General features: G+C 40.7%; 1 long non-coding RNA gene across 1 annotated transcript in view; it reads right to left on the minus strand.

Annotated features, from left to right (window-relative positions):
• Positions 1-830: 830 nt before the first annotated feature.
• Positions 831-27567, minus strand: part of LOC133552386 (uncharacterized) — a 69211-nt gene continuing 42474 nt past the window's right edge. Inside the window, exons 2-3 of the long non-coding RNA XR_009806696.1 lie at positions 9787-9935; positions 831-1242 (exon numbers count right to left, since the gene is read on the minus strand). This is a non-coding gene — a long non-coding RNA (uncharacterized LOC133552386). The remainder of the gene's footprint in view (positions 1243-9786; positions 9936-27567) is intronic.

The raw sequence follows: 27567 nt of genomic DNA on the forward strand, positions 1-27567 counted from the left end.
TTCTCAACCTTTTTTCAGTGATGTACCCCCTGTGAACATTTTTTAAATTCAAGTACCCTCAAATCAGAGCAAAGCATTTTTGGTTGAAAAAAAGAGATAAAGAAGTAAAATACAGCACTATGTCATCAGTTTCTGATTCATTAAATTGTATAACATTGCAAAATATTGCTCATTTGTAGTGGTGTTTCTTGAACTATTTGGGAAAAAAAGATATAAAATAGCTAAAGACTTGTTGAAAAATAAACGAGTGATTCAATTATAAATAAAGATTTCTACACATAGAAGTAATCATGAACTTAAAGTGCTCTCTTTGGAGATTGTGAAATAGATCCATCTGGATTCATGAACTTATTTCTAAAAATTTCTTCAGAAAAAAAAAAATCTTTAACATCAATATTTATGGAGCATGTCCACAAAAAATCTAGCTGTCAACACTGAATATTGCATTGTTGAAATTATTTTCGCAGTTTATGAACTATCATTCATATTTTGTCAACGTATTATTCAATAAATATATTTATAAAGGATTTTTGAATTGTTGGTATTTTTAGAATATTTAAAAAAAATCTGACGTACCCCTTGGCATACCTTCAAGTACCCCCAGGGGTACGCGTATCCCCATTTGAGAACCACTGAAATAGATATAAAGCCTGAGAAACATTCTGTAATTGAGGACTATAAATTAGAGCATATAATAAAAGAAGATACACTTTTATTTAATCTACCACAAAATGCCCCTCTCTAAATTCCTCAAATGATATACAGTAAGAGCATGCATTTAGTTTGAAATATCACAGACCCAAGGGGTAGCTACAGATTTTACTTGGGATCAAATATGTATTAAACTCAAATAAACACATTTACAACCTTTTAATCGACCTGAAACAACGATTAAAAAGCTGTCGTTACAAAATCAGCAAGGGAGTATTATTCTTATTTGAGTCTCCAATCGGCCATCATGTTGGACTGTGGGCCCACACAATCATTGGGAGAACTTGCTGCCCTCCGACAAAGTTTTTACACTGACAATGTGTCGAGTTACAAAAAGGGCTCCCTGTTGTTTTCGAGCAACAAATCCAGACCAGCTCACCATAAGGTTTGTCAGGCAGGTTAAAGCATTCGCCCCTAGAGTCAGACTAAGTATCTAACAATGTGACCCTGGTCTGTTGGCCATACGATTTTCAGTGCAGCGGATGTCACCTGTCAGGGAATTGTGCACCTGCTTGGGCAGCATCTGTCCCGCTGAAACACACACACACACACACACACACACACACACTTTTTAATCAACAGCATAAATGTATATCTCATGGCCATTATCCACATTAGAGGGCAGTTTCTAAACAAGGCCAAAAAAACACACAACTAAAGTAGAAAAACATTCAAGCAACTTGGAATTACTTCATTGAGATCATGACCTTGAAGGAAACTCTTTTCACACATTTTTGAAAGGCATTATGTGGTGTGTGAGTGTGTGTGTGTGTGTGTGTGTGTGTGTGTGTGTGTGTGTATGTGTGTCTGATTGCTTTTAGGAAGCAATTCTCACAACATAATGCATGTGAGAGCCATGAAAAACTATAATGGTCAATAACACCTGGAACGAAACATATTCATTGTGTTCGTAACCTTGTTGGGCCTTGGGGGCTGACAATTTCTTCATCTCTATTATAAAGATAACCTGCATGATAATGCATACACAATTCTTAAAGTGTTCCTTGCCTTGACTAGTGTCAGAAAGTACAATTACAACAAAATTACAAATGGTAAAAATAAAAAGTTGGGAAACAAACAAACCGTATCAGATAAACTGATAAGTGTGTGTGTGTGTGTGTGTGTGCGTGTGTGTGTGTGTGTGTGTGTGTGTAAGTAACTTCGGTACACTTTCAATATAGTGCAGGGCAGTGTTGCCCTCAGGGTCTGCTGGCCTTCGAAAGGTCGGCGTTCCAAGTTGTTGTGTTTGGGCTGAGTGTCGTAAGCACGCTGGGTCTCATCTGTGCTGTGAATGGGCCTGCTGGGTCGCAGGGCCTTGGTATGGTGTGTGGTGCCAAAATTGTCCAATGTAATTCCAAACAGTAAATAGGACTACTCTTTTAATCCAAAATGAAACCCTGAAATTAGAATATGCATATATATATAGTGGAATGTCTGTACAGTTAAACATGTTAGTTAATGGGGACTTTTTGTCCCACTTATATTACACTGCTATAAAGTTTGTAATCTGACACAGCAAAAAAAACAAAACACGTCAAAATAAGTTTTATTACTAATCCAAATGAGAATCAGCTTCATTGGCCAGGTATGTTTAGCACACAAGGAATTTGACTTGGTGGACTGTGCTCTCTTTGTTCAATGTACACAATAAATAATAATGATTAACAAATAATACAAACATGTGATTAAAGGCCTACTGAAATGAGATGTTCTTATTTAAACGGGGATAGCAGGTCCATTCTATGTGTCATATTTGATCATTTCGCAATATTGCCATATGTGGAGAGGCGGAGCTGACGGGCTGACAGCGGGATAGGACAAATCATGGTCCTACCCAAGATGGCGGCCAGGAGGCGGAGTATGCAGCGGAATGGAGAGGCGGGGCGCACTTGGAGCGGCGCTGCAGCAATCCGAGTCAGGTGCGTAAACGACACACCTGCTCTCAATCCCTGCATCTTCTGCTGCAGTTTAAAAGGGGAGAAGGAGGAGCAATCGAGGCAGAAGTATGAGAAGAAACAACCGACGACGAAGACGACGTGAGCGACCAGGAGAGAGATGAGCCCCCGCGGAAGACGCAGTCACCGGCCACCGAAAGGTGCGCCGAGACAAACAGGAAGAGAGGTCGCGCTAGAAATTGGCGCAACTGACTGGAACGAAAACTTGTTTGTTGAAATAATAAACGAGAGTTAAACCTGCTATTATGCGTCATGTATCGATGGTCCATGCTACCCACACAATGACGGCTGGAGACCTGTCACACCATATTTTTGCTGAAAGAATTTAGTAAAGAACATTGACGATAAAGTTTGCAACTTTTGTTTGCTAATAAAAAAGCATTGCCTTTACCGGAAGTAGCAACTTCAGAAGCAGCACCTCTACTAAGGTATGTTCATTTTCTTTGTTCCTATAACATTAGGTTTGTTTTGTGTTCATTATTCAGTGATTTAATAGCCTACTAATCCCTATGTTTAATTCTAGATGTTTAGACGAGTGCAGATCAATAAGGGAACGGAGCAGTTGAAGCTAGGTGGACACACGGGGGAACAGCACTTATTTGATGCTGAAACATTTAATTGTACTGAGGGTATCAGCAGGAACAGCTTTGGCTGGCCTTACTCATCCCCCTTTTCATTGGACTTTACCATTGCTATACTGAAATCTGCGTTCTCAGAACTCTGGCTTATTAGTGATTATCAGAGCCCAAAAAAAGTCTGCGGGCTATAGAGCGTTTTATATTTGGGCTCCAGTACCCTGGAATGCCCTCCCGGTAACAATTAGAGATGATACCTCAGTGGAAGCATTTAAGTTCCATCTTAAATCTAATTTGTATACGCTAGCCTTTAAATAGAACCCCCTTTTAGACCAATTGATGTGCCATCTCTGTCCTGCCCATCTCCTGCATGGAGGGGTTATTAGGCGACCACTGATGAGGCGCTAGCTGTTCAAAGTCAGGAACCGGGGTGGATTACTTATCTGTGCATCAGTTAGGGACATCTCTGCGCTGCTGACTTGTCTCCACTAAAGATGATCCCCTGCTGGGCCCACTATGGACTGGACTCTCACACTATTAACTAGGTCCACACATTGCACCTCCCCCGAGTGGGATCCCCCCACATTTGTGGTCCCCTTCAAGGTTTCTCACCGTATCCCGTTGGGTTGAGTTTTTTCTTGCCCTGATGTGGGATCTGAGTCGAGGATGTCGTTGTGGCTTGTTGCACACAAGACTGGCACCAACAGTTGCATGGGAAATGGGCAAGCACCTAATCAGACAACTCCAGGAGAAGCTCCACATGTTGCAGTCAAAGAACATTATGTCGCTTGTTACACTCGTGGACCCACGTTTCAAATAAATTGGATTTTTCAGCCCAAAAAAAGCTAATGAGGCAATAAATAGACTAACCTTAGATTGTGTCACAATTCTAAGGACTTCACAAAGAAATCCCCCTCGCATGATGTTATTTTATTTCAATAATTGTGATGGCAACATTTACTAACATGAACTGTATTTTTTTCTGAGGTAACAATCTATAGAATCATTTGGATGCAGCGTCATGGAGGCAATAACAACTCATTATGTAACAGCAGATGACACTGTGGAAGTCCAGCGCTTCTTATCAGAACCCGATATCAATAAGGAAGAAAAACCTCTAAAGTGTTGGGAGAAGCAACAAATATCATACCCAGTTTTTTGCCTGGGTATAACGACGCAAATCACCAAATTATTCCGAACACCAGAAAAAAATACACTGGTCCTTCCTTCCCTTATTAATGAATTTAAAAAAACAACTCACTGTAATATTCTGAAGGCATACAACTGCGGCATATTTCATTTGACTCAAAAGGGTAAACAACAACCTCGTCATCAGTGAAAACAAATTATTCTCACCACGAAGCATTAAATGTTCTATTTTCATCAGAAATGTTTCTCTTTTTTGATACATCTATCGTTAGCTTTTTGACCACTTTGACCGCTTTGACCGCTAAAAACGATGCAACTGCTTTGCAGCAAGAGATGACGCATAGGGTCTGTGACGTACATTTCGATTGACAATATATTAACATGTTTTATTTTCCTTTGACAAGATCCCAAAACTCTCCAAAATAAAAACTACTAAATTAAAATAAACTAACTAAATAGATTTTAAGTAGCCATTATTTGCTGACGTTTTGCTTCAACGCCAAAGGGAGTCACGGCGGAGGCATGAAGGTCCAGAGCCGTGGGTTACAGACCCCTGTCCTAGTTCCACAAGCACTGTCACTGTCTAATACAGTGGTTCTCAACCTTTTCTCAGTGATGTACCCCTGTGAAAAAGTTTTTAATTCAAGTACTCCCTAATCAGAGCAAAACATTTTCGGTTGAAAAAAAGAGATAAAGAAGTAAAATACAGCACTATGTCATCAGTTTCTGATTTATTAAATAGTATAACAGTGAAAAATATTTCTCATTTGTAGTGGTCTTTCTTGAACTAGTTGGAAAAAAAGATATAAAAATAACTACAAACCTGTTGAAAAATAAACAAGTGATTAAATTATAAATAAAGATTTCTACACATAGAAGAAATCATCAACTTAAAGTGCCCTCTTTGGGGATTGTAATAGAGATCCATCTGGATTCATGAACTTAATTTTAAACATTCATTCACAAAAAAAGAAATCTTTAACATCAATATTTATGGTACATGTCCACAAAAATTCTAGCTGTGAACACTGAATATTGCATTGTTGTATTTTTTTTCCCACAGTTTATGAACTTACATTCATTTTTTGTTGAAGTATTATTCAATAAATATATTTATAAAGGATTTTTGAATTGTTGCTATTTTTAGAATATTTAAAAAAAAATCTCATGTACCCCTTGGCATACCTTCAAGTACCCCCAGGGGTACGCGTACCCCCATTTGAGAACCACTGGTCTAATACATGCTTAAATCCATGCTGTCACATAAACACTGCACAACCAGTCATATAATATAACTCTGCCATGGTTGGAATAAAAAAACACAATACATCAAAACTTATCTTATTGTACGTATATGTTCATTTGTGAGAGCGGACAAGTGGTAGAAATTGGATGGATGTTGCAAAACCATTTTAGTCATACACAAATTGTAAATCATAGTCATTTCCAAGGGCCATAACGGACACAAAATTCAATGCATCACACATTGTGTGGTTAAGATATAGCTGTTTGTAATTACACATTTGGCCAGCAGGTGGTTTCTTGTGCCGAAGCATGCTTGAAGCTTCGACAAATTCTCGAATCAATGGCTCAAGTGGTTAAAAAGCCTCATGAGGCTTCATTTCTTCATTGTGAACATAAAGCAAAGCGGGCTCTAACAATTACTGAGCAATGAAAGCATACGGTACCAGCGTGAAACAAACATGAAACAATGTTCCAGTCGCAGGAGGCAGCTGAAGCTGGGAAATAAACCCTCTTGATTAGTGATCAGGGACAGTTGAGTCCACTGATCACCAATCAAGAGCAGGTGAGGGAAAAGAACGCTCAGAGGCAGGGAACTAAAGTAACTGCAAAGCAACACACAAACAACAGGAAGTCCAAACTTGGATAAGAGCGGGAGACAGGAACTAAAACACCAAACATGCGACAATAAACACTACAACACACAACCAAAACAGAGTATAACTTCATGTGACAGGTGTAGATTCAGGCATTTAAGGCCAAAACAGCACTGTCTCATGACTCATCATTCCAGTTTCTACTATTAGATCACCGCTTTAAAGTTTCACTCCCCCTGAAAAAAAAAGATAAAAAATTCCCACTGCTAATACTGCTGCACCATCTTTTATAGCTCTTAAATTTCGTGTCTGTGTTATGTTATATTTTTATTTTTTATTTCTTATTGTTCTGTCTTGTACATTCTCTTGGAGCCTGTCGAAGATGAATTTCTGTTTTGTAACAGACAATGTATTGAGCAAGGGTCATGAATACTTTTGTAGATGCGATTTCTTTATTTTAAATGATTTTGTGAAAAACAACTTTTCACATTGTCAACATAGTGTGTTTGGGGACGGCATAGTGAAGTCGGGAAAGTGGCTGTGCCAGCAAGCTGAGGGTTACTGGTTCAATCCTCACCTTCTAACATCCTAGTCATGTCCTTTGTGTCCTTGTGCAAGACACTTCACCCTTGCTCCTGATGGGTCCTGGTTAGTGCCTTGCATGGCAGCTCCCTCCATCAGTGTGTGAATGTGTGTGTGAATGTGGAAATACTGTCAAAGCACTTTGGGTTCCTTAAAAAAGGGGTAGAAAGCGCTAAACAACTACAATCATTTACCATTTATTGTGCGTGGAATTTCGAGGACAATAATTATTTCATTCCATTTTGTAATAAGGCTGTAACATAAAAAAATGTGGAAAAAAAGTGAAGCACTGTGAATACTTCCCAGATGTACACTGCGATGAGCTGGCGACTTATCCAGGGTGTACCCCGCCTTCCGCCCGATTGTAGCTGAGATAGGCGCCAGCGCCCCCCGCGACCCCAAAAGGGAATAAGCGGTAGAAAATGGATGGATGTATTGTACACAAAAACAGTCCTCGAGAAGCAACTACTAATTTGCACTCGTCTTGCTGTTATGATAGAATATATATTCAACGATAGCTAACGTTAGCAGATACATTTTGCCAAATTGCTATCATTTTCTGACCACGCGTGTTGCATACGAGCAGAGTTTATGTCATTATGTGGTAATCTCCATAATAGGGTGGGATATAATGCTTACAACACATTATAAAGTTATTGCCTTCTAGGCATATAACATTGTAAACAGCCCCTTCGAGAGCTATTTTATTTTTTGATGTATTTAAATGTTTTTCCTCTTTAATTTGTAAAGATTTTAAAGTATTTTTTAAATGATGAAGGCAAAACAAGGGTTGCACATCCAGTTTTTGTGATCTAACACTAATTCACTTCCTATTGTAGACGCCTTTATGTCATATTCCTCAGTGTATAGATTTATCAATCTGGAGCACAGCTTGCAGTTTAAATGTACACACCTCGTTTCCATATGAGTTGGGAAATTGTGTTAGATGTAAATATAAATGAAATACAATCATTTGCAAATCCTTTTCAACCCATATTCAGTTAAATGCACTACAAAGACAACATATTTGATGTTCAAACTCATACATTTTTATTTTTTAAATAATTAACTTAAAATTTCATGGCTGCAACACGTCCCAAAGTAGTTGGGAAAGGGCATTTTCACCACTGTGTTACATCACCTTTTCTTTTAACAACACTCAATAAACGTTTGGGAACTGAGGAAACTAATTGTTGAAGCTTTGAAAATTGAATTTGTGGAGGGAAGTTGTGATTAGCACACTGCAGGTAGAAAGATCAGCGACCCCGTCTGGGTGGCTGGAGACAGCGCACCCTCAGATGGGGGCGTGGCATGGGCAGGACGGCGAGACGCAGCTGGCAGTTGATTAGATGTCGCAGGTGGTACGCGCTGATCTAATCAACTGTTGTCTTTAACAGTAAACGGCCAGCGGAGGAGAAGGCGGCTGCTGTTGGTGAGACTGAAAAGTCGAGCAGAAAAGCGTGATCCTGAGCAAAACTGATTATATTAAAACTACTGCCAAACCCGAACCACTGGCGTCCAGCGTGCATCTGTGGGAACTGTGAGTAAGAAGCTTACAGAATTCTTTCCCATTCTTGTTTTATGTAGAGCTTCAGTTGTTCAACAATTCGGGGTCTCCGCTGTCGTATTTTACGCTTCATAATGCGCCACACATTTTCAACGGGAGACAGGTCTGGACTGCAGGCGGGCCAGGAAAATACCCGCACTCTTTTTTTAAGAAGCCACGCTGTTGTAACACGTGGTGTCTTGCTGAAATAAGCAGAGGCGTCCATGAAAAAGACAGCGCTTAGATGGCAGCATATGTTGTGCAAAAACCTGTATGTACCTTTCAGCATTAATGGTGCCTTCACAGATGTGTAAGTTACCCATGCCTTGGGCACTAATGCACCCCCATACCATCACAGATGCTGACTTTTGAACTTTGCATCAATAACAGTCCGGATGGTTCGCTTCCCCTTTGGTCCGGATGACACGATGTCAAATATGTCCAAAAACATCTTGAAATGTGGACTCGTCAGACCACAGAACAATTTTCTACTTTGTATCAGTCCATCTTAGATTATCTCAGGCCCAGAGAAGCTGGCGGCGTTTATGGATCTTGTTAATAAATGGCTTTCGCTTTACATAGTGCAGCTTTCAGTTGCACTTACAGATGTAGCGACAAACAGTATTTAGTGACAGTGGTTTTCTGAAGTGTTCCTGAGCTCATGTGGTGATATCCTTTAGAGATTGATGTCGGTTTTTGATACAGTGCCGTCTGAGGCATCGAAGGTCACGGGCTTTCAATGTTGTTTTCCGGCCATGCCACTTATGTGGAGTGATTTCTCCAAATTCTCTGAAGCTTTTGATAATATTATGGACCGTAAATGTTGAAATCCCTAAATTTCTTGCAATTGCACTTTGAGAAACGTTGTTCTTAAACTGTTTGACTATTTGCTCACGCAGTTGTGGACAAAGGGGTGTAGCTCGCCCCTTCCTTCCTTGTGAAAGACTGAGCATTTTTTGGGAATCTGTTTTATACCCAATCATGGCACCTACCTGTTCCCAATTAGCCTGCACACCTGTGGGATGTTCCAAATAAGTGTTTGATGAGCATTCCTGAACTTTATCAGTATTTATTGCCACCTTTCCCAAATTCTTTGTCACGTATTGCTGGCATTAAATTCAAAAGTTAAGGATTACTTGCAAAAAAAAAAATGTTTATCAGTTTGAACATCAAATATGTTGTCTTTGTAGCAAATTCAATTGAATATGGGTTGAAAAGGATTTGTAAATCTTTGTATTCCATTTACATTTACATCTTACACAATTTTCCAACTCATTTTGAAACAGGGTTTCTACACAGTTTCATATCCCAGTTGGTCAGACAGTATAATAAACAAGTTTAGATTGGGGGACAAATAACGTATTATCCTATCCTACAGAAGCAGGAAGAGTATTCCAATCAGATCCCTGCTGGCTCTGCGTATGAAATACCTCTATCAATGAGCCGGGTGAATGACTGCTGGCTGCTGCTCCCCTCTGGTGTTGGGTCATTGTTCAGAGGGTGGTCCACAGTGTTGGAGATGTTGAAACTCTCCGTTCTCCTTCCTGCCGTCACCACCGCACATGTAAGATATGTAACCCTGAGAGAAAACAGGCTGTCATATTTAAGTCACCAGCGAAAGTAAGTCTTTGCTTGTCGCCTGAATCTGTATCAGGTTGACTTTAAAAAGTACAAACACAATCTTAGTAACCCTCTCCCAAAGTAGGTTGGTAGGTCTTTATTGTCATTGCACAAGTACAATGAATTTTGTTTTCAGCACAAACCCGTTCAAGATTAGACAAACAAACAGTGTATAGGGTTACAGAAAAGGAACGCTGAAAGGTCACCACAAGGCGCCCAGTAAAAGATGGGAAAAAGGTAAATCCTGGGAAAGGATGGGTAAAGAAATACATTTAAGACTGGGCTCCTAAGGGAACCCAGTCTGGAGTGGGGAAAAAAAACTCATTCGCGAAGCACGTATACATACAATATTGCAACATCTCGAGACTTGCAACAGAGGGCAGGGAGTGGGGACTACGGTGGCAGGCTGCAGGTCATCGGACTCTGCCTTGCTCTCCATCACCCCTAAGGGATTCGCGTCAAAGGCGTTGGATAGGGGCTAGGGTATGTGTAAGTGTAAGCCTGCAGCGTGTCTCTGATCCGCGGCCATGGTGTTCTTGTCAGTCAGTCCAAAGTCAACAACAACAGGTGTGTGTCCATGAGATACAAGAAGGGAGTTTGTTGTGTCTTCGCTGCATTGTCCTTCAGGAGAGTCTCGAAGCCACTGTATGCGAGTGAAAATAACATTTGCTTGTCACTCTAAATTGTCTATTACTGGTCATCAAATTCATCCTGCAGGGCAGACAGTCCGATGTTATCCAAATGACAAAGTGTCCACAGTCCTTCCCGCATCCTCCAATCATTTGTGGCAGCTTTGGGGTACTTTGAACACTGCCAGCAACTTCCAATTTGTCCACAAACCAGAGCACCGCTTGCTCCAATCAGCAGATTTCCTGTTGTCATAATTCCGAATCGGTGGATATCTTCACATCCTCTACTGAAAGGGTCGCAAGGCACGCGGCACTCCGTCTCCCATGAGTCCGTCGTGTGTCCAACCACAACCGCAACGTCAAAACAAGCAGGTTCGCCCAAATATATTTACAGTAGTGTATGTTACATGAAATCATGAACTTTCAGATGATTAAATACCTACTAATTTACTATTGGGCAGTGCAGTTAAAACCAAGCAAGCTAAATCTGACTTCTCTCTCTGTGGTTCACAGATCAAGAGATTGATTTCTGTGTTGCACAAAGACATTGTCCGATGGGTGAGCAAGTGCCTTAAGCTCTGTCTTGACAAGAAATAGCTTCTCTTTCTCAAAGGGAAAGTTAGCCCTCCTATAAATTTCCACTGACAAGACCTGAGTGCTGCTTTGTGAGGGTCCTCTCAAGGCTCCAAGCAAACCATTTCTCATGCTCGGTACTGCTTACATTGTCTTCTGCAGAGTCTAAAAAGTTGGTCATTTCTCACAAGGTAAGCTACTGAATTTTATATTTAGACTTATCTAAGGTTCTTTTGAACCTTTTTTTGGTCTCTTCAAATGTATAATTTTTATACTATCTTTGATATACTGCATCATTGTTACTCAAGTGTCTTCGGACTGTTTAGCTTCTCAAACTCTCAAACATATATTAGCTGCACCGGACGGTAAACTGCGGATATATCCGTTGTCAATAGAATTCTTTACACAGAAAGAGTCCGTAAATGTTTATGTACATACCTTAATTGTTTCCAAACGGTGCCTGTGACACAGCAGATCAAACAAAACAGAAGTCATCGACATGGACCCACAATCTGCTGAAGCTAGCTCTCCAATCAGCTAAACAGACTTAATAACCCCACTTTGACATCTCGGTGAGTTTACTGAGGAATTTCTGAGACTGAAACAGTACTTAAAAGAAATGCTTTTGTAAGGAAATAATTAGGTGTGTAAGTTTTGTGAATTCCGCGGTATTTCGGTTTCAAGGACTTCACAATAATACCGTGACGCCTGCCAGCTTCAAAGAAAAACTTGGTGTGTAGTTTTTTATGGTGCTTTAGCATTGGCTGGGTCTGAAAATGAAGTACATTGTTTGCTGCACACCAGTCCAATTAAAAGGTGTGGCGTTTTAAGCCTGTCAGAGGCCATGTCCACTCGAACATGGATTTCAAAAACACATACGGGGTTAAAACGATATCCAACCACTCAAGTGTAGTTTCAAAACTGTCTATGTCTACACACAAACGCATACACCATCTGTCATGCACATTTTGTCCAATCGGAAGCCTGAACTAGCAATCACAGCTGACTAGGTGGCATTAGGCATCTGTTTATTTTGATGTATTAGACATACAATGACATGTGCATTCTTTTTAAAACCACTCTGCAATTACACAGAGGCCGGGGAACATTATAAATCTTTTTTTTAGTGTTTAAAGTTTGCATGCACGCCTGTGCTACTGAAACCCAACACTAATGGAATTATAACGTGTAATCAGCAACAGGGTAATATATGACATGAACAGTGAAGTTTACATTATTTCTAAAATTAGCATGCACTAACGAGCCAAAGAAACCCTTTTGCATGTTTAGGTGTCTATAATTGTAAAGTTACACAGCAATATTTTTTAGTCGGGACAGATTGTTGGCATTACCCTGCTAAAATGTCTAGTTTGACCGCACAGACCACCATCGAAATATCAATCAATCAATCAATCAATGTTTATTTATATAGCCCCAAATCACAAATGTCTCAAAGGACTGCACAAATCATTACGACTACAACATCCTCGGAAGAACCCACAAAAGGGCAAGGAAAACTCACACCCAGTGGGCAGGGAGAATTCACATCCAGTGGGACGCCAGTGACAATGCTGACTATGAGAAACCTTGGAGAGGACCTCAGATGTGGGCAACCCCCCCCCCTCTAGGGGACCGAAAGCAATGGATGTCGAGCGGGTCTAACATGATACTGTGAAAGTTCAATCCATAGTGGCTCCAAGACAGCAGTGAGAGTCCCGTCCACAGGAAACCATCTCAAGCGGATCAGCAGCGTAGAGATGTCCCCAACCGATACAGGCGAGCGGTCCATCCTGGGTCCCGACGAGCGGTCCATCCTGGGTCTCGACTCTGGATAGTCAGTACTTCATCCATGGTCATCGGACCGGACCCCCTCCACAAGGGAGGGGGGGACATAGGAGAAAGAAAAGAAGCGGCAGATCAACTGGTCTAAAAAGGAGGTCTATTTAAGGGCTAGAGTATACAGATGAGTTTTAAGATGAGACTTAAATGCTTCTACTGAGGTAGCATCTCGAACTATTACCGGGAGGGCATTCCAGAGTACTGGAGCCCGAACGGAAAATGCTCTATAGCCCGCAGACTTTTTTTGAGCTCTAGGAATCACTAATAAGCCGTAGTCTTTTGAACGCAGATTTCTTGCCGGGACATACGGTACAATACAATCGGCAAGATAGGCTGGAGCTAGACAGTGTAGTATTTTATACGTAAGTAGTAAAACCTTAAAGTCACATCTTAAGTGCACAGGAAGCCAGTGCAGGTGAGCCAGTACAGGCGTAATGTGATCAAACTTTCTTGTTCTTGTCAAAAGTCTAGCAGCCGCATTTTGTACCAACTGTAATCTTTTAATGCTAGACATGGGGAGACCCGAAAATAATACGTTACAGTAATCGAGACGAGACGTAACAAACGCATGGATAATGATCTCGGCGTCTTTAGTGGACAAAATGGAGCGAAATTTTGCGATATTACGGAGATGAAAGAAGGCCGTTTTAGTAACGCTTTTAATGTGTGACTCAAAGGAGAGAGTTGGGTCGAAGATAATACCCAGATTTTTTACAGAGTCACCTTGTTTTATTAATTGGTTGTCAAATGTTAAAGTTGTATTATTAAATAGAGGTCGGTGTCTAGCAGGACCGATAATATACATTGCTTTTTAGGCTCAGAGCTGAACATGGAAGAATACAGCTTCCAAACCCCAGATTAATTGCATTGCACAAATGTTTGAGTTTGAGTTTGAGTTTATTTTGAACATGCAAGCATACAACAAGATACATCACAATTTCCAGTTTCTCTTTTCAACATGTTCGAAAAGGAGTAGGAAGAAGCAGAGCTTATTTAATCCTACCCCTTTTCTTTACACAACACTTGCTAAAACTTTTGTTCACTTCCTGTTCTCAATGTATTCACAATATATACTCCTTAAGTAATAAATAATCACGATAAAAATAAATAAATAAATAAATAATTGGTGAAGCAAGTTTTATTCCATACGATGAGATAAGTAAGATTATTTTGAGAATGAATGGGTGAGTAAAATCAGAATGTTTATCATAGTTCTTCTTTTTTGTACTTTGTAAACACTTCGTTTGAAAAGTTTCTTGAAGTGGATCATATTAATACATTGTTTGATTGCTTTGCTTAATCCATTCCATAATTTAATTCCACATACTGATATACTGAAGATCTTAAGTGTTGTACGTGCATGCAAATGTTTTAAATTACATTTTTCTCTAAGATTATATTTCTCTTCTTTTGTTGAGAAGAATTGTTGTATATTCTTGGGAAGCAGGTTATAGTTTGGTTTGTGTATAATCTTAGCTGTTTGCAATTCCACTATTTCGTGGAATTTCAGTATCTTTGATTCAATAAACAAAGGGTTTGTATGTTTTCTATATCCAACATTATGTATTATTCTAACTGATCTTTTTTGTAACACTGTTAGTGAATGAAGTGTACTTTTGTAATTATTTCCCCATATTTCTACACAGTAACTCAGATATGGTAACACTAGTGAGCAGTAGAGAATATGAAGTGATTTTTGGTCTAGAACATACTTGGCTTTATTCATTATTGACTTATTTCTTGCTACTTTATGTTGTATATTTTTTACATGAGATTTCCAGTTCAATTTATCATCAATCAATATACCTAGAAATTTGGTTTCATTTACTCTTTCAATTTCTATTCCGTCTATTTGTATTTGTGTTTTACTTTCTTTTCTACTGTTACCAAATAGCATTATTTTAGTTTTACTGATAGTCAATGATAGTCTGTTTTTGTCAAACCATTTTTTTAATTTGTTCATTTCTTCTGTTATTATTTGTATTATCTTCTGAGTGTTCTCTCCTGAACAAAACACTGTTGTATCATCTGCAAATAATACTAACTGTAAATCTCTTGTAACTTTACAAATTTCATTTATATAGAGATTGAATAATTTAGGTCCTAGTATTGATCCCTGAGGTACACCACAGGAAATATTTAGCATTGTGGAAGTGTGTTCGCCTAGCTTCACGTATTGTTTCCTGTTTGTTAGATACCTTCTTATCCAATTTAAGACTAACCCTCTGATGCCATATCGTTCTAGTTTTTTAATTAAAGTATTGTGATTAATTGTGTCAAATGCTTTAGTTAGATCCATAAACACTGCTGCCGCACTTTTTTTACTATCTATTGCATTGGTAATTTCTTCTGTGATTTCAATTAAAGCCATTGAAGTTGAAACATTAGCTCTGTATCTGGTTCTCTTCGAGTATTCTATTTTTATTTATGAAACTCTCTAATCTGTTATTGAACAGTTTTTCGATGATTTAAGAAAATCGTGCAAGTAAAGAAACAGGTCTATAATTTGTAAATAGATGTTTATCTCCAGTCTTATAAATTGGTGCAACTTTAGCTATTTTCATTTTGTTTGGAAATGTACCTGTTTGAAATGATAGGTTACTAATATACATTAATGGTCCTGAGATCTCATCAATAACCTTTTTTATCGTATCCATATCAATTCCGTTAAAATCAGTTGAAGTCTTTGATTTACATTTTTTCACAATTTTAACTATTTCCTCCTGTGTCACATTACTGAGGAACATCCATCCATCCATTTTCTACCGCTTATTCCCTTTCGGGGTCGCGGGGGGCGCTGGCGCCTATCTCAGCTACAATCGGGCGGAAGGCAGGGTACACCCTGGACAAGTCGCCACCTCATCGCAGGGCCAACACAGATAGACAACATTCACACTCACATTCACACACTAGGGCCAATTTAGTGTTGCCAATCAACCTATCCCCAGGTGCATGTCTTTGGAAGTGGGAGGAAGCCGGAGTACCCGGAGGGAACCCACGCATTCACGGGGAGAACATGCAAACTCCACACAGAAAGATCCCGAGCCTGGATTTGAACCCAGGACTGCAGGAACTTCGTATTGTGAGGCAGACGCACTAACCCCTCTGCCACCGTGAGGAACATGGAGTTTGGATTTCGCTCTATGGTATCATTATAGTCCTCAATTGAAACTGGGTCTGGAATCCTTTCTTCCAATTTTGGGCCAATATTTACAAAGTAGTTATTAAAGCTTTCAACTACTTCCTTTATGTTGTCATTATGTTTATTTCCGTCTAAGAAGTATTGGGGGTAATCCCTCTTAGTGCCATTTTTTTATAATGCTATTGAGAATGCCCCATGTTGCTCTCATATTATTTTTGTTCATGTTTAATAATTCACTGTAATATTATTTTCTACATGATCGTAGTATGTTTGTTAACTTGTTTTTATACTTTTTGTTCTTAACTTCTGCCTCTGTAGTTATTTGTACTATAAATTTTCTATATAGTGTATTCTTCTTCTTAAAAACATTTTTTAATCCTTTTGTCATCCGTGGTTGATTATTCTTTCTCTGTTTACTACTGAGTTGTCTCCATGGGCAATGTTTGTCATAAAGTATTATGAACTTGTTTAAGAAATGTTCACATGCTTCATCGACCTCATTTTAATTGTACACATTGTCCCAATCTTGCTTTTGTAGCTCCATTTTGAAATCAATCATCCTCTTCTCTGTGCACAGTCTTTGATATGTCCTTTTGTCTTCCATGTTCTTTTTGCAGTTCCCATCATATATTGTAAAAACTGGCAGATGATCACTAACGTCGGTTATTAGTAAACCACTTGTAGTGTTATTATCAAAATCATTAGTAAAAATATTATCAATAAGCGTAGCACAGTGTCCTGTGATTCTGCTTGGCTTTGTGATTTTAGGATATAAACTGATGCTGTACATTGTATCAATGAAGTCATCAATAAACTTTTGCTTGTTAGGGTTCAATAAGTCAATATTAAAGTCACCGCATAAGAAAATTATTTTTTTACCATCGTCCATGTAAGTTGCCTTGATCCATTCTTCAAATGTTTCTATACTTGACTTAGGTGATCGGTATATACAACTGATGAGTATGTTTTTGCTATTTTCCTGACATATTTCAATGGTAATACATTCTAAGATATTATCTATAGCAAATGACATGTTTTTTACCACTTTGTAGTTCAGGTTCTTCATCACATACACAGCTACTCCTCCTCCATTTTTGTTGGTTCTGTTAATATAGTTTAGTTCACATCCTTCCAGATCAAAATCTATTCCTTTTTATCATCAATCCATGTTTCTGTGACGGCGATCACTTTGAAAGGTTCGTTGATGTGTTCCAAAAAGTTCTTAATATTGTGGTAGTTTGCTTACAAGCTTCTGCTATTAAAATGAATAATTGACAATTTGTTGTCACTTTTAATGATGCTATTGTATTGTTCATCTGTGTAATAAAAACAATTATTACTAATTTGGGAAAAAAATTGTGTATCTGGATCTATATCATTTTCCAAATCCTGGTTTTTGTGCTCTTTGTTGCAGAAGTTTTGTAGTTCCATATTTCCTTGCTCAACAATCTTTAATATTGTTTCAATAATCTCTATAAGTGTAGATGGATGCAGTCCTGAATCTAATTCTTGTTGGGTTGGGTTTAGGTGCTTGTTTTCTGTCAGAGTCCATTATCATCGTTGTTGTGGAAGCTGTGTAAAATAAAATTTGTCCAGGTCTTTGATGTCATTGACAACAATTACTCTTGCTTCTGAACCTCCATTCAGCTTGATGTAGATTTTACAGTTGGCGCTCCAAGTTCCCTGGATTTTTTGGATTTTTCCCTGCTTTCTCAAGTCGCGTGCTTTCTTGGCGATTCCACCATTACGTTTAGTGAGATGCTCATTCATGTACACATTTGTTCCCTTCAGCTTCTTTCCCTGTCTCAGCAATGCCATTTTAGATTTCCTGTTTACGAATTTCACGAGCACAACTTGAGTGGCGTTGTTGTCTCTTTTGTTCAGTGGGATGCATGTTTCGATGGTATTAATGTCGATTTCAATTTCCTTTGATTGCAGAAAATTGACCAGTTGCTGTTCTGCCGAGACAAGATCCATTTCATCTGGTTCACCTACATTATTCACAGCCTTCGCATAGGATCTTGGTTTAATTCGATGTCCTGTCACGATGAAATCATTCATTTGTTTATCCTGCTCCATTTCATCTATTATATTCCACAGCATGTAGTTGTCTTCTTGAAGGGTCTTCATTTGTTGGCGCATATCTCCTTGAAAGGTCTTCAATTGTTGGCACATATCAGAGACTTCATTTTTTCTGGTGATGATTTGAGTTTGCAGACTTTCAATATTTTGCTGCAGACTTTTCACATCTTGTTTGTGTTCTTCCATTGCTTTTTTCATCTCTTTTTTAATTGTTTTAATTTCTTCTTTCATTTCTATCCAACCTTCTTTTAATTCATGGAGTATTTTTAGTAGTGCTCCTTGTTCCCCATCATGTCCTGTGTCCAGTCTCAAATCTTGGTCCCAGTTGTGTCCTGTGTCGGCTGACACCGAAGATTTCGGGCTTTCCGTCTTCCCTTTAGCTTTTGGCATAGCGGCAGATCGATGACGTCAGTGCCTCTTGTGTCTTGTGTTGTTCAGAGATCAATTTGAGGTGTTAGTCTGTCAACTTATAACACTCTGCAACGTTGGAAGCACTTTAAAACAGCTGTAAACTCGCCGTTGTTTTTGGTTGCTCGGCAACCGCTTTGAGTTGCGGTAAGGCGCCAATGGCTTGAGGCAAACGTCTCATCCAGCTTGCCTTATTTCAGCGTATCAGTGCCTCACAACTGACCAAAATGAGGTCAAGGATGCCAGGTGACTCTCCTATCGCTGTGATCGCAAATCAGTGGTCAAAATCTTAAGAATAAACAAAAACTCCAGTAGCAAAAGCGGAGCCTTTTTCTTTTGCGTCCTTTCTCATGAACAGGAAGTGACGTATCATGTTAGAATATGAATTGAAAAGAGTGTAATTTCAGATTTGTTATGTGACTCCAAATTCAGTGGCAGTCCCAGATTGACCAGTGTACAGTGCGAGACTCCCTCTGCGTCCCCATACCGATTTATTTTCCGTGCTGCTTTACTTGTGCAGTGTTGTGCTGCTTGTCCAACTTTTAATTTGGTTTCCGTAGATAGAGTTCAGGCCAAAAGTTCTTTATTAAGCTTTGTTGCGGGTGGTCTACTTTTGTTTTTTGTAGTCTTTGCCCTCGTGGGCTAACAAAACATGAATCTAGCCAGATGGGCGCTCAAACATATCTTCCTTTCCAGCTCTGAATAGTGCCCTTGTGAGAACTGCCTATTTATGTTAATCGCATAGGCCTACTTTGATGGCAAGCCAAGGCCAACAGTAAAATTACCGCCACATTTCATTCAGCACAACTCCTTGTTGCATCCAACCTGATGCACTGCATTCTCTTCCATTTACTCACATCACCATCTTTCAGTGCAGACTGCGATTCTATGAGCCAACTCACGTTATGCAAAAATCACGTTGTGCATAAATCATATAGCCCTGTGGTCATCAACCCCGAGGCCGCGGCCTGGTACTGGTCCGTAGATCGATTGGTACCGGGCCGCACAAGAAATATTTAGATATTTGTTTTATTCTGAAAAGTCTTTTTTATTTTTTAAAAATGACCGGATTCTCTCGGTTATATCTTGGTCACATGAACGCCAAAATTTAACCCAGCTAGCAAAATGAGTAAAAAACAGATGTCTTTGGAAAGTTTCTTTGTGAAGGGGAAAAAGCACGGTGAATAAAGAGAAAAACAGCCTACGACTTCCGACACAAAGAAAGCTTTTAATAGACAATACCAGGAGCCATACTTGAAATAAGGATTTATCGCAACGGGTGAACAAGCCCAGTCTGCATAATATGCGGCGACCAGCTATTAGACATTATTAGCGGGGATTTTGTGTGAGACTGAGCCTGCGCTTTCATTCACCAAACTGGTGTACGCAATCACCTGCCTGTGCTTTTGAAAGGGTTCGAGCGCTATTTCCCAACTTCAAAGGACCCCCGAACTGCGAAGGAATGGATCCGCGACCCATTTGTTGACAAACCAGGTGAATCCCGCATGTCTGTGCAAAAAAAAGATCAACTGCTGGAGATCGCAAAGGACGGCAGCCTTAAAAGTGTGTTTGAGACAACAATGTTCTGAATTAAAGTAATGGCAGAATAGCCCGAGATCGCCACCACAGCACTGAAAAACCCTGTTGCCTTTTCTGACATCCTATCTATGTGAAGCAGGATTTTCTGTAGTGACAGCCACTAAAACAAAACAATAGGCAGACTGGACATAAGCAAAAAACTTGGGGTGTCTTTGTCTCCAATTACCCCAAGTTAGGACCGTCTCGTTGCAGAAAAACAAGCTCAGGGCTCCCATTGATTTAGCGTTACGGTGAGTTAAACTTCTCATGCACTTTACATTAGTTTATAATGTTGTATCTGCATCTTATTTTGAAGGCATGTACACGTTAACATAGCAACCAAAATCAGAGCGCGTTATAGTGGTCGCCAACAAAGGGAGGTGAGAGAGAGGAGAAGAGGAGAGTTTTAGAGTCTGGGGCACACAAACATGCGGGAAGGGTTTTCTAACGGTTCAAACGGGCAACTTTTTTTTAGCTGTTGAAAAATAACATTCATAAATAAAGTAGTGTGGAATTGCGGGTTCTTGTCATCTATATATTTTTTCACGTGATTTTTATATTTGTAAAATATCACAGCTGAGTACACAGTGGATTCACGTTTATTATTATTTCATAAGAATCATTGCCGTCGCCCATTGTCGTACCGCCCCCCCAATCATTCAACAAATGAATGAGGTGAGGCTGAGAGACCTAGCAACGCAGCTCTTCTCCAGAAACCCGGGACTACCGTTTGATGCACTGCAAACACTAAAAAAGCACACCCACCCTTCCACCTGCTGGTGCTCTTCCCTGGTGCACTTGTGGAAACTAGGGAAATGGCCACAGATGCTGAAAGGAAATGCTGTCGCCAGGAGCCTATCAATCCTTTATTGTCACGAAAATAGCTTTTTCCGTCTCCACATGCAGTATCGAAATGATGTTTTGGTAGTTGGTGAAGTGAGAGAGCCAGGGGATAAAAAACAACAATTTAGATATGCTGCGTATCGTCAGTTTATCTTTTGGCAGCATGGGGCACTGGGTCAAGTTAAACGACAAGTTATTCCCAGCGGCATTGTTTGGCGCATAAGGGACTAATATCCTGGCCCCCAGGGACAATATACAGGATTTAAACCCAGTGTCTGATAGAGTTTATTTCAAGTTATTTATTGATGTATATATCGTATTACAAACAAATTTTACTTATTCTGATTGTGTAAAGAATTCCTCATGTTTTCAATAAACAAACATGTTTATTCAGACTAACAATGCTATATTATTTTTTTCAATGTAAAGAAACAATTAGAAAAACAATGTTATAGTAATAAAGATACAATATGGTATGAGGCGATAAGCAGATGATCACACAACTAACAGTTGATAGGCAGGTTGTGACACAATGTTCAATGTCAATAATAACAGCCCAGCTAGGATGTCTCCTGAAACCGGGCTTTATGAGTCTGTGCACGTTTGTACTGGAGTATGGTAAAGATCAAATTTTACTTTTAAACTGAACAATCAGCTGGAAAGAATCTATCCGCGACTGTGTTGGATCCATTATGGATTGAACTTTCACAGTATCATGTTAGACCCGCTTGATATCCATTGCTTTCGTCCTCTCCAAGGTTCTCATAGTCATCATTGTCACCGACGTCCCACTGGGTGTGAGTTTTCCTTGCCCTTATGTGGGCCTACCGAGGATGTCGTAGTGGTTTGTGTTGTGGTTTGTGCAGCCCTTTGAGACACTAGTGATTCAGGGCTATATAAGTAAACGATTGATTGATTGATTGATTGATATCCATCCATCCATTTTCTACCGCTTATTCCCTTTTTGGGATCGCGGGGGGCGCTGGCACCTATCTCAGCTATAATCAGGCGGAAGTTGGGGTACACCCTGGACAAGTTGCCACCTCATCGCAGGACCAACACAGATAGACAAACAACATTCACACTCACATTCACACAGTAGGGGCAATTTAGTGTTGCCAATCAACCTATCCCCAGGTGCATGTCTTTGGAGGTGGAAGGAAGCCGGAGTACCCGGAGGGAACCCAGGCAATCACGGGGAGGACATGCAAGCTCTACACAGAAAGATCCCGAGCCTGTGATTGAACCCAGGACTGCAGGACCTTCGTATTGTGAGGCAGACACACTAACCCCTCTGCCACCGTGAAGCCCGGAAAGAATCTAATTTCTAAAAAATCAGATTTGGTCTACTTTAGCCTACAGTGTGATCATAGTGTAAGAAATCTCACAGAATGTGAGATCTGTTATTTAGCATTTAAATGCTTAATGAACGATTTCAAAACAGGTTACAAAAGCTGCTGACGTATGCGGTAACATATTGTGTCAATTCTAGTTGTATTATTTTCTCAAAACTATTTTTAATCTACCTGTAATGGTACCGTGGAGAAGGAGATGGCACTGAGACAGGGACGTCGCTTAGCCTTATTTGTGTTTATTAATACAAGTCAAGTCAAGTCAATTTTATTTATATAGCACGTTTTACAACAACTTTTAAATTGAACCAAAGTGCTTTAAAGGTTAAAAAAAAAGTATAGAGCAACGGAAACATAAAACAAAAAGAAGAACATAAACAAAAAATGAGCTGAACAAAATAGTGCAAAAAGCAATACGGTAAAAAGAGGTCGAATAAAAAGTAAAAAAAAATTGCTAAATAAAAATCAGAGTACAAAAAATTAAAACTAAAGTTGAGGGGTGGGGGGTAGGACTAGAAATGGTGGCCTTGTGGGCAACCTCAGCTCAGGTCAAAGGCCAGGGAGAAGAGGTAGGTCTTAAGAAGGGTTTTGAAAACCCCCAGGCTCTGGGCTGACCTAATGTGGAGCGGAAGGCTGTTCCAGAGCTTAGGAGCGGCAGCGGAAAAGGCTCTGTTCTTTCTGGTCTTTAGGCTGGATCTAGGGACCGCCAACAGCAGTTGGTCAGCTGACCTTAGGGCTCTAGACGAGGTATAATGATGCAGAAGCTCGGTCAGGTATTGTGGGGCCAGACCATTTAGGGATTTAAAAACAATTAAAAGTAATTTAAAATCAATGCGGTAACAGACAGGCAGCCAGTGGAGTGAGGCCAGGACTGGGGTGATGTGCTCGCGTTTTTTGGTGCTGGTGAGGAGACGGGCAGCTGCATTTGCACAAGCTGCAAACGGCGTAGTGATGCCTGATCGATGCCAACGTACAGTGAATTGTTGTAATCTAGGCGTGATGAAGGCGTGGATAGCAGTCGCTCTGGGAGAGATAGGCCTTGGTCTTTGCTAGGGTTCTGAGATGGTAAAAGCTGGTACTAACCACTGAGCTTACCTGTTTGGTGAATTTGAAGGCACTATGGAAGATCACTCCGAGATTTCTCACGGAGGACCGGTTGTTTACACCCAGAGGACTTAGAGCACTGACAAAGGAGACTGGAGATGTTTCGGCGAAGATGATGATCTCGGTCTTGCTCTCATTAAGGTTGAGGAAGTTAGTACTCATCCATACTTTATTGTGAGTCAGACAATCAAGCAGTGGCTGAAGTGCGACCTGTCCTGTGGCTTTAAGAAGTAAGTAGATCTGAACATCATTGGCATAACAATGGAATGAGACATTATATTTGACCAGGATTTTACCCAAAGGAAGTATGTACAGTAGCAAGAGTATGGAACCTAGGATTGACCCTTGAGGAACACCACAGGTAAGGAGGGCCACCGAGGAGAGAAAGTCTCCTAGCTGCACAGAGAAACTCCGGTCAGTTAGGTAGGAATGAAACCAGCTTAGGGCTACACCTGAGAGTCCCACGTACTGTTTCAGTCGTGACAGTAGGATCCTGTGATCCTCCGTATCGAAGGCAGCTGTGAGGTCCAGGAGCATCAGGATCACAGGACTACAAGAGTCAGCGGTCAGAAGCAGATCATTTTGCACTCTCAGGAGTGCCGTTTCAGTGCTGTGAGATGTTTTGAAACCAGATTGGAACGTCTCGTGGATGTTATTTATAACAAGAAAAGATTGTAACTGGACATACACTACTCTCTCAAGGATTTTGGACAGAAAAGGTAACTGACAGATGGGTCTGAAGTTAGTTAGAAACAACAGAGGGGTCAAGATTTTTCTTTTTAAATAAAGGCTGCACCACAGCATGCTTAAAAGCAGCTGGGACATATCCGGAGGGGAGGCTGGGGTTAATCAACCATAAAATAGTTCGGCTAACAGAATCAAGGACTTCTTTGGAAAAGGCGGGAGGGAAGGCTATCTGATGGGCAATATGTGGGCCGCAGGTGTTTGACTGCGTCCGAGAGGGAGGAAAGGGAGATCAGCTCAAACTACTCGAAAACAGCAAGCTGGGGAAACGGGGGAAGGGAGGAAGAGGAGGAGCAGAGGTGTCAGATGGTTTGAGTGCTGAGATTTAGTCAATGAAGAAGTTTAAAAAACGTTTACAGAGGACAGGTGAGGGGACAACAGGTGACACATCGCGGGGGTTGATGAGAGAATTTAAAAACTTTAAAAAGTACATGGGTTTTATGACTGTTACTGGAGATCAAGGTAGAAAGATACTTTGTTTTCGATGCTTTTACCGCTCGTTGATAATCAGACAGGGAGTCCCGCAGGATTTGGAGGGAGACATGAAGCCTGTCCTTCACCCACTTTCGCTTCGCGTGCCTACAAGCACGTCTGAGGGTGCACGTAGTTATTTAGCCATGGTGTTAGAAGAGCTTTTCTACGTTTGGCTCTAAGGGGCGCAACAGAGTCTAAAATATCAGTACAAGCTGAGGTAAACATAGAAAAAAATTTGGTCAGTAGTGAAATCACAGTTTACACCCAGTGCGCAGATTGAATGTCTATTTAAGGCAACGGAAACCATTGCAGCAGTTGAAAGGTTGATCATGTGTGAGCGGCGCTTGGGAATTATTACCAGAGCATGGGATTACCGTTGTAAACAAAATTGGTGAATGGTCGGAGAGAGACATAGCACATATTTCATTAACAGACACAGATAAACCATAGGATACCACAAGATCTAAAGTGTGCCCCTTTTTGTGTGTCGAGTCAATGGCAGATTGGTTGAGGTCAAATGAATCAAGGAGATTCAGAAAATCTTGGGCCAGAGGTTTTGATTGGCAGCAAATATGAACATTAAAATCGCGGCAGATTAGTATTTGGTCGTAATTCACCAAAATCCCCGATAGAAAATCAGCAAAGTGATGTAAAAAGTATTTGTTGAATTTAGGTGGATGGTACACCACAGCGCAAATAACAGGGGGAGACAGAACTAATTCAAAGAGTTGCAGTTCAAAGCTAGCATAGGCAATGTGTGGAATCTGCCGGCAAGTAAACAAAGATTTGTAAACAGGGGCTAAACCTCCTCCGCACCTGCCTGTAGTCCTGGGAGAGTTGATGAAATCACCGTCCGGTGGAAGCAATTCAGAGAACGGCACATTATCTCCAACAGTCAACCAGGTCTCGGTGAGGAACATAATATCCAACTCACGGGTGGTAAAAAAGTCGTTGAGCCAGAACGTTTTGTTCGGCAAGGACCGAACATTTATCATTGCCATCCGAAGACTAAATTCCTCGCTAGCAGGTGATGCAGCACGCTTCAGCATGCGTAGAGCGGAGCGGTCCAAACCACGCCCTCACCCACGGGCCGGAGAGCGCCGTGAGACCACCCAAGGAGGGGCAAGGCCCGGAGATTCCGCCGGGTTAACCGGGAGGAGAAGCAGCGGCGAAGAGCCGGAGGCAGCAACGGCCGCCGGCGCCAGGAGGTTGCCCAGGGAAGGGGCGACAGGTTGGATGCCGGGCATCGGAGGTACGCCCGGCAGCGTCCATCAGGAAGGAGGCGATGATCGAACGTGCGAGAGGATGACAGCAAGATCTTGAGTTTCACCAAAATACCTCCCCTCTTTCCCCACATCTTGGAATGTTTTTTCCTTAAAGGAGCCACCGGTGTGCGACGCAGGTAAGTGGGGTTACCTGACAGCACAGGAGAGGGGTTTGTCCAAAATGCCGGGTCGAGACTGGGTACCCATGTCGCGCTAAAGATTTGAGCTCAAATATTAAACAGTGCTTGGAGATCATAGCACAGCAGAGCAGAGACATCCCAGTGAGCGCATAAAAATGAGGCTACAGCAAGCATAAAACAGAGGCTTCGAGACAGACGACTCGCTGAACAAGTTGGCGCCATCTTGTTTACGTCACTTTAACCAAGGTGTCATGACCAAGTCATAAAAAGCCACAGAAAACTCACCAGTACTCACAAAGAAAAGAGTATGAAGTGTGCAACTAACCAAAATATTTGGTGTATGACTTTGTGCTGCGATTAATATACCGTATTTTTTTAGACTATAAGTCGCAGTTTTTTTCATAGATAGGCCGGGGGTGCGACATATACTCCGGAGCGACTTATGTGTGACATTATTAACACATTACCATAAAATATCAAATAATATTATTTATCTCATTCGCGGAAGAGACGAACAAAATGTCAGCAATCGTCACACACATGTCAGCAATCATCACACACACGTCAACCAATAAGAATTCGGCGGGGGAGGGTCATGGCAGAAGTGCATTGTGGGTCATGGAATGCTAACGGCTATATGCTATATGCTACTGCCGTAGCTATTAAAATGGATCAGTTCATCGTTGGCGGTAACTTATAAAAACTGAGAAAGGATGGACAAAAAATGGACCGAAAAGGAAATCATGTACTGCAGATTACAAGCTGGACGTAGTGAAATATGCAGCAGAAAACGACAAGAGGAAGCGGCGCATACCTTTGGAGTGTATAGAGTTGTTTAGAAGTGACGTCGAGGAAAAAAGATTTTATCAGATTTATCGATTAGGAGTGACAGATTGTTTGGTAAACGTATGGCATGTTCTATATGTTATAGTTATTTGAATGACTTTTACCATAATATATTACGTTAACATACCAGGCACCTTCTCAGTTGGTTATTTATGCCTCATATAACATACACTTATTCAGCCTGGTGTTCACTATTCGTTCTTTATTTTAAATCGCCTTTCAAATCTCTATTCTTGGTGTTGGATTTTATCAAATAAATTTCCCCCAAAAATGCGACTTATACTCCAATGCGACGTGTGTATGTTTTTTTTTCTTCTTTATTATGCATTTTCGGCTGGTGCGACGTATACTCAGGAGCGACTTATCGTCCGAAAAATACGGTAAAAGTGTTACCGGCAGGTGTTGAAGGTGCATGTTGTGAATAGGGAAGTCCAGAGAGGGCAAGGCAGGCTCGGAAGTCTGTGAGCATGCGAGAGGTCAAGGGCTGGAGAGAGGCATCAATTTCCATGGGCAGGCGAGATCCGGGAAGCCAGCAAGAAGTCCAGTGGAAGTCCAGGGAGACGAGCCACACA

This window comes from Nerophis ophidion, linkage group LG05, assembly GCF_033978795.1.
Source record: "Nerophis ophidion isolate RoL-2023_Sa linkage group LG05, RoL_Noph_v1.0, whole genome shotgun sequence".
Classification (NCBI taxonomy): domain Eukaryota; kingdom Metazoa; phylum Chordata; class Actinopteri; order Syngnathiformes; family Syngnathidae; genus Nerophis; species Nerophis ophidion.